This window comes from Callithrix jacchus, chromosome 4, assembly GCF_049354715.1.
Source record: "Callithrix jacchus isolate 240 chromosome 4, calJac240_pri, whole genome shotgun sequence".
NCBI classification, from domain to species: domain Eukaryota; kingdom Metazoa; phylum Chordata; class Mammalia; order Primates; family Cebidae; genus Callithrix; species Callithrix jacchus.
In genome coordinates, this window is record NC_133505.1 from 119,568,617 (window position 1) to 119,586,810 (window position 18,194).

The 18,194-nt window shown below is 36.9% G+C and overlaps 1 long non-coding RNA gene across 1 annotated transcript in view; it reads left to right on the plus strand.

Moving 5' to 3' along the window:
- Positions 1 to 5,246: 5,246 nt before the first annotated feature.
- Positions 5,247 to 18,194, plus strand: part of LOC118152955 (uncharacterized) — a 38,350-nt gene continuing 25,402 nt past the window's right edge. Inside the window, exons 1-2 of the long non-coding RNA XR_004742025.3 lie at positions 5,247 to 5,509; positions 5,937 to 6,089. This is a non-coding gene — a long non-coding RNA (uncharacterized LOC118152955). The remainder of the gene's footprint in view (positions 5,510 to 5,936; positions 6,090 to 18,194) is intronic.

The following is an 18,194-nucleotide window of genomic DNA, read 5'->3' on the forward strand; positions in this document are numbered from 1 at the left end:
TAGCATCCCTCACTGTTCCACAGCTGCTATAGGTGCATCCCAGACAAGCAGGGCCTAGAGTGGACCTCAGCAGTCATACAGCGAAGGGGCTAGACTGGTAGAAGGAAAACCAAGTAACAGAAATACTTCATCATCAACAATCTGGGTGTCCACTCAGAGACCCAATCGAAAAGTCAGCAACTACACAGACGACAGGTGGATAAATCCACAAAGATGGGAAGAAACCAGTGCAAAAAGGAGGAAAACACCCGAAACCAGAACACCTCGCCACCTAGAAAGGACCAAAACTCCACACCAGCAAGGGAACAAAGCTGGATGGAGAATGACTGTGATGAAATGATGGAATTAGACTCCAGAAGGTGGATAATGAGAAACTTTTGTGAGCTAAAAGAACATGTTTTAAATCAATGCAAAGAAACTAAGAACCTTGAAAAAAGATTTGAGGAAATGATAACAAGAATGGATACATTGAAGAGGAATATGAATGAATTAAAGGAGCTGAAAAACACAATACAAGAACTTCGCGAAGCATGCACAAGTTTCAATAGCCGAAATGACCAAGCAGAAGAAAGAATATCAGAAGTCGAAGATCAACTCAATGAAATAAAACGAGAAACCAAGATCAGAGAAAAAAGCGCAAAAAGGAATGAACAAAGTCTCCAAGAAATGTGGGACTATGTGAAGAGACCTAACCTACATTTCATAGGTGTACCAGAATGTGATGAAAAGAATGAATCCAAGCTGGAAAATACTCTTCAGGACATTATCCAGGAAAATTTCCCCAACCTAGAAAGACAGGCCAACACTCAACTGCAGGAAATACAGAGAACACCACAAAGATATTCTGCAAGAAGAGCAACCCCAAGGCACATAATCGTCAGATTCAACAAGGTTGAAATAAAGGAGAAAATACTAAGAGCAGCCAGGGAGAAAGGTCGGGTCACCCACAAAGTGAAGCCCATCAGACTCACAGCAGCTCTCTCGGCAGAAACTCTACAAGCCAGAAGAGAGTGGGGGCCAATATTCAACATCCTTAAAGAAAAGAACTTTCAACCCAGAATTTCATATCCAGCCAAACTGAGCTTCAGAAGTGAAGGAAAAATAAAATCCTTTGAAAACAAGCAAGTACTCAGAGATTTTGTCACCACCAGGCCTGCTTTACAAGAGCTCCTAAAAGAGGCACTACACATAGAAAGGAACAACCAGCACCAGCCATTCCAAATCACACTAAATGCTAAAGAGCATCAATATAATGAAGAATCTACAACAACTGACGGGCTAAACAGCCAGCTAGCATCAAAATGGCAGTATCAAATTCACACATAACAATATTAACCCTAAATGTAAATGGACTAAATGCACCAATCAAAAGACACAGACTGACAAATTGGAAAAAAAGCCAAAACCCATCAGTGTGCTGTATCCAGGAAACCCATCTCACATGCAAGGATACACAAAGGCTCAAAATAAAGGGATGGAGGAAGATTTACCAAGCAAATGGAGAGCAAAAGAAAGCAGGAGTTGCAATTCTCATCTCTGATAAAATAGACTTTAAAGCAACAAAGATCAAAAGAGACAAAGAAGGCCATTACATAATGGTAAAAGGATCGATACAACAAGAAGAGCTAACGATCCTAAATATATATGGACCCAATACAGGAGCACCCAGATACATAAGGCAAGTTCTCAATGACTTACAAAGAGACTTAGACTCAAACACAATAATAGTGAGAGACTTTAACACTCCACTGTCAATATTAGACAGATCAACCAGACAGAAAATTAACAAGGATATCCAGGGCTTGAACTCAGACCTGGAGCAAGCAAACCTGATAGACATTTAAAGAACTCTCCACCCCAAATCCACAGAATATACATTCTTCTCAGCACCACATCACACCTACTCTAAAATTGACCACATAATTGGAAGTAAAGCACTGCTCAGCAAATGCAAAGCAACTGAAATCATAACAAACAGCCTCTCAGACCATAGTGCAATCAAGTTAGAAGTCAGAATTCAGACACCAACCCAGAACCGCACAGCTTCATGGAAACTGAACAACTGGCTCGCGAATGTTGACTGGATAAACAACTAAATGAAGGCAGAAATAAAGAAGTTCTTTGAAACCTATGAGAACGAAGACACAACATGCCAGAATCTCTGGGACACATTTAAAGCAGTCTCTAGAGGAAAGTATATAGCAGTAAGTGCCCATATGAGAAGAATGGAGAGATCTAAAATTGACACCCTATCGTCAAAATTGAAAGAGATAGAGGAGTAAGATCAAAAAACACTCAAAACCCAGCAGAAGACAAGAAATAACTAAGATCTGAGCTGAACTGAAGGAGATTGAGATACAAAAAACCCTTCAAAAAATCAATAAATCCAAGAGCTGGTTTTTTAAAAAGATCAACAAAATAGACAGACCACTAGCCAGACTGATTAAAAATAAAAGAGAGAACAACCAAATAGATGCAATAAAAAATGATAAAGGGGAAATCACCACAGATCCACAGAAATTCAAACCATCATCAGAGAATATTACAAACAACTCTATGCACATAAACTAGTAAACCTGGAAGAAATGGATAAATTCCTGGACTCCTGTGTCCTCCCAAGCCTAAACCAGGAGGAAGCTGAAACTATGAATAGACCAATAACAAGGGCAGAAGTCAAGGCAGCAATTAAGAGCCTACCACACAAAAAAAGCGCAGGTCCAGATGGGTTCACAGCCGAATTCTACCAGACACACAAAGAGGAGCTGGTACCATTTCTTCTGAAACTATTTCAAATAATCCAAAAAGAAGGAATCCTTCCCAAATCATTCTATGAGACCAATATCATCCTGATACCAAAACCCGGCAGAGACCCAACAAGAAAACTTCAGGCCAATATCCATGATGAACATAGATGCAAAAATCTTCAATAAAATATTGGCAAGCCGATTGCAACAGCAAATCAAAAAACTTATTCATCATGATCAAGTAGGATTCATCCCAGGGATGCAAGGCTGGTTCAACATATGCAAGTCTATCAACGTAATTCACCACATAAACAGAACCAAAAACAAAAACCACATGATTATCTCAATTGACGCAGAGAAGGCATTTGACAAAATTCTACAGCCCTTTATGCTAAAAACCCTCAATAAACTCGGTATTGATGGAACGTATCTCAAAGTAATAAAAGCTATTTATGACAAACCAACAGCCAATATCATACTGAATGGGCAAAAACTGGAAGCATTCTCTTTGAAATCCGGCACTAGACAAGGATGCCCTCTGTCACCACTCCTATTCAATATAGTACTGGAAGTTCTAGCCACAGCAATCAGGCAAGAAAAAGAAATAAAGGGTATTCAAATAGGAAAGGTGGAAGCCAAATTGTCTCTATTTGCAGACGACATGATAGTATACCTAGAAGACCCCATTGCCTCAGCCCAAAAACTCCTGAAACTGATAAGCAACTTCAGCAAAGTCTCAGGATATAAAATCAATGAGCAAAAATCACAAGCCTTCCTCTACACCAATAACAGTCTTAAAGAGAGCCAAATCAAGAATGAACTGCCATTCACAATTGCTACAAAAAGAATAAAATACCTTGGAATACAACTCACAAGGAACATAAGGGACCTCTTCCAGGAGAACTACAAACCACTGCTCAACGAAATCAGAATGGACACAAACAGATGGAGAAACAGTCCATGTTCATGGTTAGGAAGAATTAATATTGTGAAAATGGCTATACTGCCCAAAGTAATTTACAGAATCAATGCTATACTCATCAAGCTACCATTGACTTTCTTCACAGAACTGGAAAAAACCACCATGAACTTCATATGGAACCAAAAGAGAGCCCGCATAGCCAAGTCAACTCTAAGCAAAAAGAACACAGCAGGGGGCATCACACTACCGGATTTCAAAGTATACTACAAGGCTACAGTAATCAAAACAGCATGGTACTGGTACCAAAACAGAGATATAGACCAATGGAACAGAACAGAGGCACCGGAGGCAACACAACATATCTACAACCATACAATCTTTGATAAACCTGACAAAAACAAGCAATGGGGAAAGGATTCCCTGTTTAACAAATGGTGTTGGGAAAACTGGCTAGCCATGTGCAGAAAGCAGTAACTGGACCCCTTCCTGACACCTTACACTACAATTAACTCCAGATGGATTAAAGACTTAAACATAAGACCTGGCACCATAAAAACCCTAGAAGGAAATCTAGGCAAAACTATCCAGGACATAGGAGTAGGCAAGGACTTCATGAACAAAACACCAAGAGCATTGGCAACAAAAGCCAAAATAGACAAATGGGACCTAATGAAACTCCACAGCTTCTGCACAGCTAAAGAAACAGTCTCTAGTGTGAATCGGCAACCAACAGAATGGGAAAGAATTTTTGCAGTTTACCCATCTGACAAAGGGCTGATATCTAGAATTTACAAAGAACTCAAACAGATTTACAGGAAAAAAAGAAACAAGCCCATTCAAAAGTGGGCAAAGGATATGAACAGACGCTTTACGAAAGAAGACATAAATGAGGCCAACAATCTTATGAAAAAATGCTCATCGTCACTGGTCATCAGAGAGATGCAAATCAAAACCACATTGAGATACCATCTCATGCCAGTTAGAATGGCGATCATTAAAAAATCTGGAGACAACAGATGCTGGAGAGGATGTGGAGAAAAAGGAACACTTTTACACTGTTGGTGGGAATGTAAATTAGTCCAACCATTGTGGAAGACAGTGTGGCAATTCCTCAAGGCCTTAGAAATAGAAATTCCATTTCACCCAGCAATCCCATTACTGGGTATATATCCAAAGGACTATAAATCATTCTACTATAAGGACACATGTACACGAATGTTCATTGCAGCACTGTTTACAATAGCAAAGACCTGGAACCAACCCAAATGCCCGTTGATGATAGACTGGATTGGGAAAATGTGGCACATATACACCATGGAATATTATGCAGCAATCAGAAATGATGGGTTCGTGTCATTTGTAGGGACATGGATGAATCTGGAGAACATCATTCTCAGCAAACTGACACAAGAACAGAAAATGAAACACCGCCTATTCTCACTCATAGGCGGGTGATGAAAAATGAGACCACATGGACCCAGAGAGGGGAGTACGAAACACTGGGGTCTATTGGGGGGAAATGGGGAGGACCAGTGGGAGGGGCAGGTGGGGAGGGATAGCCTGGGGAGAAATGCCAAATGTGGGTGAAGGGGAGAAAGGAAGCAAAACACACTGCCATGTGTGTACCTATGCAACTGTATTGCATGCTCTGCACATGTACCCCAAAACCTAAAATGCAATAAAAAAATGTTTTAAAGTACTATAGATACAAATAATGTGCAGAAAAGAGCCTTCAATGGACGCTAACATAGCTCAGAGTGCAGCAAAACAAAGCTTATCATTAAAGGAGACCACCAAAGGAAAGAGTCCATTTCTGCAGGAAATTTACTTTGCGCTAATACAGGTAAAATTTCTGCCTTGGGGACCCATGAGTTACACTTATTCTACTGCTTTTCAGTAATCTAATATGGGGGAAATAAATTGAAAATTCACCACTCTGTGAGTGTTCTGCAATTAGCATCTTCTTTGCATGTGTTTCCCATAAATGCTCTAGCAAAGCAGAGATCCTGCTGGCTGCTCCAAGAGTAAAGATTCACATTAGGTGTTTTTTGAAACTTGCTGAATATTGGCTCTAGATGCCTTTCCAAAGGAATTTGTATTGTTTCAGGAAGGCGTGTGTGTGTGTGCATGTGTGTGTGTGTGTGTGTGTGTGCGTGTTTTATAAAATGTTGTAAACTATGACCAGGCATGCCAGACCTTGAACTCTAAAGAAATGTGATCTGGAAGATTGAGAAGGCACATTACTTCCTCAACTTTACTTTTTGTTCCAGATGGAACTACTTAAATGAAGTCATAGCCTTGTGTGCATGGAGCAGAGGCCAAGAAAAAGAAATACAAACAAATATGTACGTCATGATACACATATGTATGTATATGTGTGTACATGTATACATACATACATGCACATCTGCATTTCTCCTCCAGTAAGTACTGAACTAGTCTCATTAATACTTAAAATTTTTTTCTTATATAATTATATTATTTTCAAAGTACTCACACACAAACATATAAACATACATATATGGTCTTCCTAGCTACTCTATAAAGTAATTAAGGACATATTAATATACCCATTTTGTAAATACAATATGACAAAAAAACCAATTTGCCTAGGATCACAATTGACTAGTGACAGAGTTAGAATTAAAATCCAAAATTATAGCTTCTTATTTTACTGCTCTGAGTTCTGTACTTTAGAAGAATGTGCTGCTCAAACAGGCAACTGTAGTTCTTTTTTTTTTTTTGAGACAGAGTTTTGCTCTTGTTACCCAGGCTGGAGTGCAATGGTGTGATCTCGGATCACCGCAACCTCCACCTCCTGGGTTCAAGCAATTCTCCTGCCTCAACCTCCCGAGTAGCTGGGACTACAGGCGTGTGCCACCATGCCCAGCTAATTTTTTTTTTTTTTTGTATTTTTAGGAGAGACGGGGTTTCACCATGTTGACCAGGATGGTCTCGATCTTTTGACCTCGTGATCCACCTGCCTCAGCCTCCCAAAGTGTTGGGATTACAGGCTTGAGCCACCGCGCCCGGCCTGTAGTTCTTCTTTAATCTGATCGCCATGTTGGTTGCCAAAGGATAGCATATAATACAAGAAGCTTTCTTCATAGATCACTTCCACTAGTCCTTTGGAAGTAAAGATACTGTCAATGTCCTGGCCAGTTTGGTGAACTGAACTATCTGGAAATTCAGTTTTCAAACAGGACTTTGGAAAGGAGGTTGTTAACAAAGCAACCAAATCAATTCTCCAGCCCTTCTTTTGACGTGAAGGCAAACCAGAAAATTGAATCTCTTGTTGTATCATGAGAAATACAGAATGTGTTAAATAAATGGCAGAATCATAAACCAAATAAACTTCCTTTATAAATAAATTGCCCAGCTTTAGATATTCCTTAAATTCTTGCTATTTTCTTTCGGGCCATAGTCTGTGAGACATGGGTCCCATGACTAAGTGGATACCCCAAATCCTTTATGAGTAATAACACTGGTTTCACTTTAAATCTGAATCACAGAAAATCATCCCTGAAGGATAAAAATCAGCAAAATATTATTTATTTAGACTTAGCCATTATTATCTTTCTTTTATGATCTCTAAGGAAATCTATTTATAGGATGTCACTGAAATAGTAAATATTCCTCTGTTTAATTCTTAAGTGATAATAGTCTCGGTTGCTTCTTTTATCAATTATCAACGTAGTGAGTTATTTCTGCTACACTCTTGGGAAGGAAAAATAATAATGCAAACAGTTATAAAGTTTGAGTGCTCCAAGCCTGGCAATTTTATCTAATTCAAACTATTGATAGAAGAAAGACAAATACCACGTTTGGCCTGTGATGTGGACAAATGAACTTAAAAAAATGCATGTTAATTTATTCCTCCCACCGTGTAATTTCTCTTTACCCTTATCACAGATATTCAGCATGTTTCATTTTGCTTTTTCCTTACACTTTCTCTCTAAAGTCTGCCCTTTACCCTCAATCCATAATGAAAAGACTGATTCATCCCAGGCTATCTTTTGCCTGAATTATCTAAACTTTCTCATTGAACTCTCTTTTTTCCTCTTCCTTTTCTTCTTCTTCTTTCTTTTTTCTTCTTCTTCTTCCATCTAATAAATCAAAATTGCTACCACAAAATAATTTCAAAAGCTATTTTAATCATCATCTTTCACAAGGAATTGAAGCATTTTGAAAGAAGAGCTATAGAAAAATTAATAAAAACTTTAATTGAAAGAAGTGCATGTATTAGCCTACTTTGTGTTGCTGTAAAGGGACACCTGAGGCTGAATAATTTATTTTAGAAAGAGGTTTATTTGGCTTATGATTCTGCAGGCTGTGTAAGAAGCACGGCACCAACATCTGCTTCTAGTGAGGGCCTCAATCACAGTGAAAGGTGAGGGGGAAACATGCATGTTACATGGCAAAAAGAGAGAAGAGATTCACCAGACCCTTTTTAACAACCAGATCTCCAGAACTAATAGAACAAGAACTCGCTCTATCATGGGGTGGAGAAGGCACAAAGCTGTTCATGAGAGATCTGTCCCCATGCCCTAAATACCTTCCATTAGACTCCACCTCCAACACTGAGGATCACATTTCAACATGAGATTTGGAGGAGCCAAATAGCCAAACTATGCCAGTGCAATTAAGTACTATGTATATGAAGAATCTTCTCTGACACTTCTCAGAGCTTTTGCAGCCTGAATATTTTCCAGTATAGAATTATGCATAAGTTGAGTATCTGCATACAAACTAGTAGGTTTACAGTATTAGTGAAAGAGAGAAGCTGAATATTCTACCCAAGATTGGTGAATGTCTACTTAAGACTATGAAGCCCTTGGCATTATGATCTTTACCACTTTCTATTATTTATAATGCCGTAAATTTTGCTAAAGTACTTGTGAGAGAAGATAAGGAACAATCAGAATGAGGAGAGCTTATGGTTTGCAGATTAGTTACTTGGAAGTCTTTTTTTCTACTCCTGAAACTAACTGTCAAGTGATATACACATAAAGTGGCTCAAGAATTTTACTTACTTTTGAAAAATATATTTTATTAAAATGGTTTTAAAGAGACAAAATCTACTAAATGTAAACCATGTTACATCCAGTATAAAGAACTGACCTCTAGTACTATTGAGTATTTTAATATCATAAAAGATTACGGGTTAAAAAACATCTAAAAAGTATTGTGGTTGGTTGAATAATGCCCACCCAAAGCCATCCAGTCCTCTGCAATTTTTAAACATTACCTTATTTTGAAAAATGGTCTTTGCAAATGTAATTAAATTAAGAATGTTGAGATGAGACTAGTCTGAATTAACCAAGTAAGTCCAAAATGCCATTACAAATGCCATGACTTCACAAGGAAAAAGTCAACGTAAAGACAGAAATAGAAACTGGAGTGATATAGCCACAAACTATGGAACACCAAGGATTCCTAGCAGCCTCTAAAAATTAGGAGAGAGGCATGGAATGGATTCTTCCCTATAATGTCCAGAAAAAAAAAAAACCTCTGCTAACATCTTAATTTAAGATTAAGATGTTAATCATAATCAGAACCATGGAAGAAGAAATTGATGTTGTTTTAGTTCAACAAGTGTGTGGTAATTTGTTATGGCAGCCCTTGAAAACCAATAGAGATATTTATAGCATGTGATATGAATTATTAAGACAGTCATTCTCCTTATAAATTAATATATGAACTCTTGCTACTAGAATACTATGTCTATAGTACTTACTATGCAATATTACAAAAGAAATAAACAAAGATGGGAATCAGGAAATTAGAAAATTCCAGAATATAAAATATGAAGATATGGGAAGAAAAACATATGTAAAAATGAATTAAGATATTTTAAACATGATTTTTAATGAAAGTAGAAATTAGTTGTTATGCTATTTTCTCCAGTCTTTCCTGAGTCTGCCTGTTGAATCTGTTTACTTCATTCATCATCAGAGAAGGTTTAATTTAGTTTCCTTTTCACAGATGAATAATATGTTTTTATTTAAAGTTAAATTGTTGTAGGCTCTAGATTGGAAAAAATAAAATATACTTGAGCTTCATTAAAGAATGGAACTTTTAGAAGTTATTTCTTGTTCTTATTTAGAAAACAAAAGAGCAGAGAGAAAGTGAGAGAAAGGAAAGGAAGGAAGGAAAGATGGAAAAGAGGGAGGGAGGGAGGAAGATATGTAGGGAAGGAGGGAGAGGAAAAGAAAGAATAACTATAGTGTTAATATTCAGGCTTCAAGAAAATAATTTTCTAATCAGACATCCTCTTTGGGCTAGACTGAGACAAACTCTGGAATTAGATCAAATTTGTCAGTGGTGTTTCTTTTTACTTTTGTTTCTACCTCACCTACTGAAATAAAATAATGCATTTTTAAAAACTTATTTGGACCAAAACATAGAAGAATTAATGTGTTAAATATGTGTAGTAGAGATTTCTTATTTAGCTCAATAAGAAATTCTCCTCTCAATAACAAAATTCCTAGTTTTTAACTGCAGTCAAAGTAAAAGTATGTTTTCCTGTATCCTTTATAGTTAGGTGTGGCTACATGAGGAAGAGGAAAGTATTCTTAAATGGGGAAAAATGTATTCCCTTATATAGTTGCTATGATGAACAAGGATGTTGTCATTGAATTCTGAGTTGCCATTTTTGACCTGAAATTGAAGCTGCATGTGGCAGAATAAAAAAGGGAAGGAGCTTTGGTTCCTGATGCCATGAGGTACCACAACATTCAAGCCAACCACCTGGCTCAAAATAAGTGCTCATTAGGTATTTTCTGTTTCTATTAATTTTGTAACAGTGTTATTTGTTGTTGATTGCAATATACTAGATACATTATACATATCTTACTGAGTCCTCACAATAATCCAATAAGTTAGGCATTATCAACTTCACTATGTATAAAGAAAAAATCCTGAAAGATATGTTTCCCAAAGTCACAGAGCTAGTAGTTGACATATGGGGCTAACCTACCAATATGTTTGATTCTCCACTGATCCTCTGTCCACTACATTATTCTGTCTTATCATAACATTATTTGTTTTATGTTTCCAATTATCCCACAGTTCTTCTAATGTTTTATTGCTTTTTTAAAAGGGCAGCAAGTATACTAAGTATAAAAGGAACATATTCATTTTTTACTCAGCAGATAAGATATTGATTTTTAAAAACAAAAATAAAAATAATAGGTGGAATAAAAAGAAATCTGTAGGGAAATGAATATTTTGAATGAGATTCTGGTATTTCCTGCTACTAACTATGCAGGAAGTGTCTTTTTCATTCTTTTCCCCAACCTTTACACTCATGATTTTACCGCTTCTATTTCAGACTGAAGATAATGGTTAGGGGCTTCAGTAGGAAAGCAAATGTATGGATATAAAATGAAAAAAAAAAAAAAGAAAGCTTTCACATTGCATTTAGAAATGCAACAACCATCAATATGAGAAGACTTGAAGAAATTTTTCAACTGCCCAATAGTTGATCTCTTTTCACTTCTAGTATATTAAACAATTTGACTACCTTTCTCAGAAATATTTTAATTTTTAATAAAGATAATTTATTTACTGGCATTTTAAACATTCTGAATGAAAATAAAACTGTGACATTAAAAAAATGGAGCATGATCTTCCAAACTAATCAGGGGTAGAAATATGTTAAAATTACAATGTAATTATTTTATTCCAATGCAATTTTTCCTTTGCAAATTATGGGCTGCATGTAGAGTATTTAGTAGCTGGCTGAACAAAGGGGCTTGGACAATGTCAACATTAGGATTATGTCACAATCTATTCTATAATTTGAGCACAGGAACATATCAAATTTGTGAGTGATTTCAAAAAGGATAGCTACTACATGATATGTTGTATAAAGTAGCTACTCCCTAAAACAACAGGCATATATTAGCTTTATAGGTCAATGTTTTGGGTTGGGTTTGTCTGGGCAGTTCTACTGACCTGGCCTGGGCTTAACATATCTTGACTGAGGCTCCCTTATGTGTCTGCAGTGAACTGTGGGTTGGTTTGAGCTGACTGCCTGTGGGATGAGGTGCCCCGTGTTGCTTTTTCCTCCAGCAGGCTAGCATGGGTTTGTTTATCCTGCACTTTCATGGTTTTAAGAAAGAGCAGCTAAAAAGTAGACAAATCAGTACTGCAATCACTTCCCCAGTCTCTTCTATGTTAAATTTACTCTTGTTGCATTTGCTAAAATGAGTGATATGGCCAAGCCCAGAGTCAGTATGAGGGGGACTAGTAAACTTTAGGGATAGAGTATAAAATAACTGGAAACAAGTATTATGACAATTTAACACAGATGATTATAAAAGTTTATTTAAACGGCAAGAGTGGTAGACCAAAAGTACAAGGAGAAATTTCATAGGGATAAACATAGAATGTAGCACTGGCATTCAGAACATCCTTTAGTAGGTATAGGATCAAGGAGACCTGATTTAACTTCAGTCTCCTGAGAAAGTCTAGGAACTTAGGTTGGTAACAAGCTCCATATAAACTGGCAATGTGAACTGACTTCCAAAAGAGAGAGAACTAATGTAATTTTTCGTGGCCTTATTGAAAGTAGAGAAGTCAAACCAATGAAACCAATAGTCCTGGGATTTTTCAGGGGTCATATCAAAACTGTTCTGGGTACAGTAAATGACAAGGGAAAACGGAACATAAAGGGTATCCAGAGGAGTGCAATCTGAGCAATAAGAAGCTGGAAATACATTGCATGCAAATCCTTTGAAGGACATGAGGATATTACTCTGCAAAAGACAGAATTCAAGATTTGAAGCTAGTATGATAATAGCACACTTCAAATACTTGAAAAGGATTGTAAAGAAATACATCAGATGTACTCCCTATGGCTTTGGAAAGAAAAGGAAATAACTAGGTAGAAACTACAAGGAAGCAAATTTAGGGATAATGGTAGGTGGAAAAAAACTCACAATTGTTAGAAATATCCATAAATGGAATGGTTATTGCCATGGAGTGAGCTTTCTTTCAAGGCCCTCTGCAAGAGCGGCTCTCAAACCTGGCTGCAACTCAGAATCATCTACAGAGCTTTGGAAAATACAGACACCCACCCATGGCACACCTCTGGAACAAAACCTGTATGATTGTACTTTACTTCCTTGTAGAAGATATTGATACATGACCAGGTTTTGGAACCATTGTTCCAACAGGTCAGCAAACTATGGCTTGCCACTGGTTTTGTATAGCCCCAGAGATAAGAATGACTTTTACCTTAATACTTAAGTGACACCTAAAAATCATATGAAGGTCAAACGGTGGTGTCCATAAAGTCTTTTCAGAACACAGCTACGCTTGTTCTTTATGTGTTGCCTTCAGCATGCTACAACAGTGGAGCTGAATGATTGTCACCAAGACCATATGGCCCACAACCCTAAAATATGTGTTATCTGGCCCCTTACAGGATAAAATTTGCCAAATCCCGCTCTAAGAGTCAAAAGTGTCTCCAGTCCTACCCAGCATCCACTGAATGAGAAACTATATATTAAATAAATTCCAGGTGATCAGTCTATGCACATTAGAATCAGAGAAGCACTACTCTTGGTGTTGATCAATTCTAATTTCTATAATCTTTATAAATTTAAACTTCATGTTGTATTATTTGCATCAATCATTTTAGGATTAAAATGTGACTAAAACAGGCTGATATTGGATAAGTTCAATGGAAATAATGGGACGTTGCTAGTCTGGTACTCTCCTTTAAATGCCATATTCAAAGCACTTTTAAATGGCCCTGGAAATCCACTGCTGAAACAGAACTGTACAGTCATTTCAGTCACGTGGAGAATTAGTATTGCAAAAATTGGAGCAGTCTTCTCAGCATGCATATCTTAGTTTTTGATAACATTCTTCAATAAATGGAACCAGAACTTTTTGGAGAAATGGCTACTTCTAGGACTGGAGCAGGCAATAAACAAAATGAAATTAGAACGAAAACAAACAATGGGGACATGGATATGCCAAAGGGACCTGGGGTGGGGGGCAACTGAAAAAGCTCTGGATGCTCAAAGCTGGAACAATTTAAGCAACAAAATAAATAATGTAGGACTCAATTTTAACCCAAAGTATAAAATAAATAATCAGGAATTCATACCAAAACAAATCAATGACTAAACAAATAAATAAATGGGAAAGAAGAGACAAATCTCCTGTGCAGAAGAATTCCAAATAAAACGTAGGTACTCTGTCCTCAACGAGGTGGAGCAGAACTCCCTATTCCTTACGTGTGGACTGCACATAGTCACTTCCTTAGAAAAGAGTACAGTGTGGAAAGTAGTATTTCTTCCAACAATTTCATCATGGACTAACTTTACAGTAGAGAAACCTGACAAACATTGCTTGAGCCAGGTGACCAAGGGTAAAGTCAATCATGACAAGTCATGTGGATAATATGTACCCTGGATATGATGTGGTGAAAATGGCACTTTATATCTGTAGTCTTCTTCCCCTGGACACATAACCCCTGTCCAAGGAAAATAAAAAAAGAAAGAAATCAGAAAAATCCCAACTGAGAAACAGTCTACAAAATATACAACCAGTATTCCTCAGAACTGTCAAGGCCCAGAAAAGCTGTCGTAGTCTAAGGCAGCAGTCCCCAAACTTTTTGGCACCAGGGACTGGTTTCCCTGTTTTGTGGAAGGCAATTTTTCCACTGGTGCTAGGGGATGGTTTGGGAGTGAAACTGCTTCACCTCAGATCATCAGGCATTAGGTAGAGTCTCTTAAAGAGTATGCAACCCAGATCCCTCACATGCGTAGTTCACAATGGAGTTTGCCCTCCTATGACATGAATCTAATGCTGCTGCTGATTTGACAGGAGACAGAGCTCAGAAGGTAATGCTTGCTTGCCCAAGGCTCACCTCCTGCTGTGCAACCCTGTTCCTAACAAGCCACGGATTACTACCAGTCTGCAGCCTGGGGGTTGCAGACCCCTGGTCTAGAGGAGCTAAAAAGACAGGACAACTAAATGCAACATGGGATCCTGTAACAAAAAAAAAAAGAGTGTTAGATGAAAACAAGGGAACAAAGTATAGATTTTAGTTAATAGTTAAGTTTCACTAATTGTAACAAATGTACCATACTAATAGAAGATGCTAATAAGAGAAACTGAGTATAAGACATATGGGAACTCTGTACTCTCCATAATTTGTCTGTGGATCCAAATTAGTCTAAAATTTCTTTAAATTTAATAATTGGGGCCATTTTGAGATTTTCCCTTTAATTTATATATTCACTTTCATTTCCTTAAGTTTACTTAACATAATTTGTCTAGAATTCCTTTTGAATTAGGCTGAATATGTATCATAAATACATGTTAAGTACTTAAGTCATGCCCACAGTCACATCCTGGTACACTCTTGATTTAGTTCTTCTGGTCACAAATACTTTTGACTGAATGACTGAAGATTTAGTATTCGTTGCTCTACCAACATGGCTGTTCTAACCAAAGAGTGCATTCTTGCTGGGTTTCTGTTTTAGAAGCAAGAATGGAGACCCATGTAATAAGTTGAAGTCATGAAGTGATTCTGACACATGGAGATGCAGAATTTTGACCTTCCTGCTTTTTGAAAATGTGAGTGACTGCTGAGAGCTGCAGGGGAGACTCAGCAGGACTAAGGAATGTTAATGAAGCCTGCCTTTTATAAGCAGTTGTTGTTGTAGAAAGAAACCACAGTTATTAATGATGAAATATTGTAGAGAATTTTTTGTAATGTAAGCAGTTCTTGCTCTTATAAATATCCCTCTTACAATTCTCAGAAATAGCCACTAGTGCTAAGGGAGGCATTATGAGAAAACAAACAAACAAACAAACAACATTTAAAGTACATTGTTAGAGCATCTGTGGTCTCATGAGAAAACTAAGTTGCTGAGAAATGCAGGCAGAGGGGTTGCCCTTGTGGCACATTCTCCACCTCTCAACCTACAATGGCCTTAGTAGATGATGGCATCTCCCTGGGCAAACAGATCATATGCAAACCACCAAAATTTTTAAGTCAGTCTGTCACATTCTTAAAATTCCACCAATTTATCTCATTATGAAATGTCAATATATTTGGCATCTTTGTGAATCTCTTTTGCTATTCACATGAATTAATTCCACAGAGGATTTCTGCCTGGTTAATACCTAATTGAGGACCAGGAGCAGTTCTTTGGCATGTGCAGGAAACAGCAGGAAAACCACATAACAAAACTGTTAACAATGCAATTCCAAATAAATCTACTCATCAGCTTGTCAATTTCTTTTTTAAAAAAAGGTCTGCTGGAGTTTTAATTGCAATTGTATTAATTCTATAGATGAGTTAGGGAAAATTAACATCTTAATAATGAGTCCTAAACTTATGAACATGTTATATCTTTTTATTTATTTAGGTTTTCATTAATTTCTTTCAGTAATGTTTTGTAGTTTTTGGTGTACAGGTTTATCACTCAATTTTTTAAACTTACCACTAAATGTCTGGTATTTTTGATGCTATTATTAAAGAAATATTTTAAAATTTATTTTTCAATGGTTCAATGCTAATATTTATAAGTTCAATTTATTTTTATGTTTGGTTTATTGACCTTGTATTCTAAGACTTTGTTTGCTAAATTCCCCTACTAATTCCAGCAGGGTTTTGGGTGGTTTTGTTTTTGTTTTTGTTTGTTTTAGGTTTCTTACGATTTTCTTTATAAGTGACCATGTTGCCTGTAAATAGAGAAAATGTTACTCTTTCCTTTCCAATCTGTATGTCTTTTATTTTACTATCTTATTTTGGCTAGGAATGCAAGCAACATGTTATATGGAAGGGGTAAGGCCCAACATCCTTTTACTTGGTCCCAGTTTATGGGGAGAAAGCATTCATGCTTTAATTATTATGTATGTTAGCTGAGATATTTTAAGCACCCTTTATCAGAGTAAGAAAATTACCTGTTTTTTTCGACACGGAGTCTTGCTCTGTCACGCAGTCTGGAATGCAATGGTGTGATCGTGGCTCACTAAAACCTCCACCTCCTGGGTTCAAGCAACTCTCCTGAACTCTCCTGCCTTAGCCTCCCAAGTAGTTGGGATTACAGAAACCCACCACCATACCCGGCTAACTTTTGTATTTTTAGTAGACACAAGGCTTCATCTTGTTGGCCAGGCTGGTCTTGAACTTCTGACCTCATGATCCACCTGCCTTGGCCTCCCAAAGTACTGGGATTACAGGCATGAGTCACCGTGTCTGGCTAAAAATTACATTTTGTTCCTAACTTGTTCATAAATTTTTATCATGAATGCATATTGAATGTTGTCAGATGCTCTTTTCTCTATCTATAGAGATAATCATGATTCTCCCCTTTACTTTGTTAATAGATTAATTACTGAGTGATTTTGAAATGTTAAACCTAATAATCTAGGGATTAACCAGTCTTTGTCATAATTTATTGTTTTTAAATATTGCTGGATTTAATTTGTTACCATCAAAGACTTTTCCTCTGGATTTCTAAGGAATATTAAGTTGTTGCTTACTTTCTTATAATGCGCAGGTCTGATCTTGCTATAAGAGAAATGCTAGTCTCAGATAAAGAGTTAGGAAGTATTATCCTTCTATTAAAAAAATATAGAATTTCAGGTTTTTTCCCTTTTATGTTAGATAAAATTAAGCAGTAAGATTATCTGTTCCTCGGATGTTCTTTGGGAAAGTTTTTTTAAAAAATTGAAATGTTTATTTGGTAAACACTATTCAGGTTTTCTATTTTGTAATCTTTTGTAATTTTGTGTCTTTAAGGGCATTTGTTAATTTCATGTAGGCTGTCAAACTTATTAGCATAAAGTTATTCATAGTATTTATCATTCTTTAAATATATGCAAAATTAATATGTATGACCCATCTTTCATATCTAATCATGGTAATTTACATATCCCCTCTCTCTAGCTCTCTGAGTTGAGCTAGATATTTATCAACATTACTGATCTTTCAGACATTTATGTGGCCAACAAACATGAAAAAAGCTCAACATCACTAGAGATATGCAAAATCAAAATATCATCTCATGCTACTCAGAATGGTGATTACTAAAAGATCAAGAAACAACAGATGCTGGCGAGGCTATGGAGAAATAGGAACACTTTTACACTGTTGGTGGGAATGTAAATTAGTTCAATCATTGTGGAAGATAGTAGCGATTCCTCGGTGGTCTAGAACCAGAAATACTATTTGACCCAGCAATCCTATTACTAGATATATACCCAAAGGAATATAAATCATTCTGCTATAAAGACACATGCACACATATGTTTAGTGCAGCACTGTTTACAATAGCAAAGTCATGGAACCAACCCAAATGCCCAGCAATGATAGACTGCATAAAGAAAATGTGGTACATATACACCATGGGATACTACACAGCCATAAAAAGGAACAAGATCATGTCCTTTGCAGAAACGTGGATGAAGCAGGAAGCCATCATTCTCAGCAAACTAACACAGAAACAGAAAACCTAACACTGCATGTTCTCACTCATAAGTGGGAGCTGAAC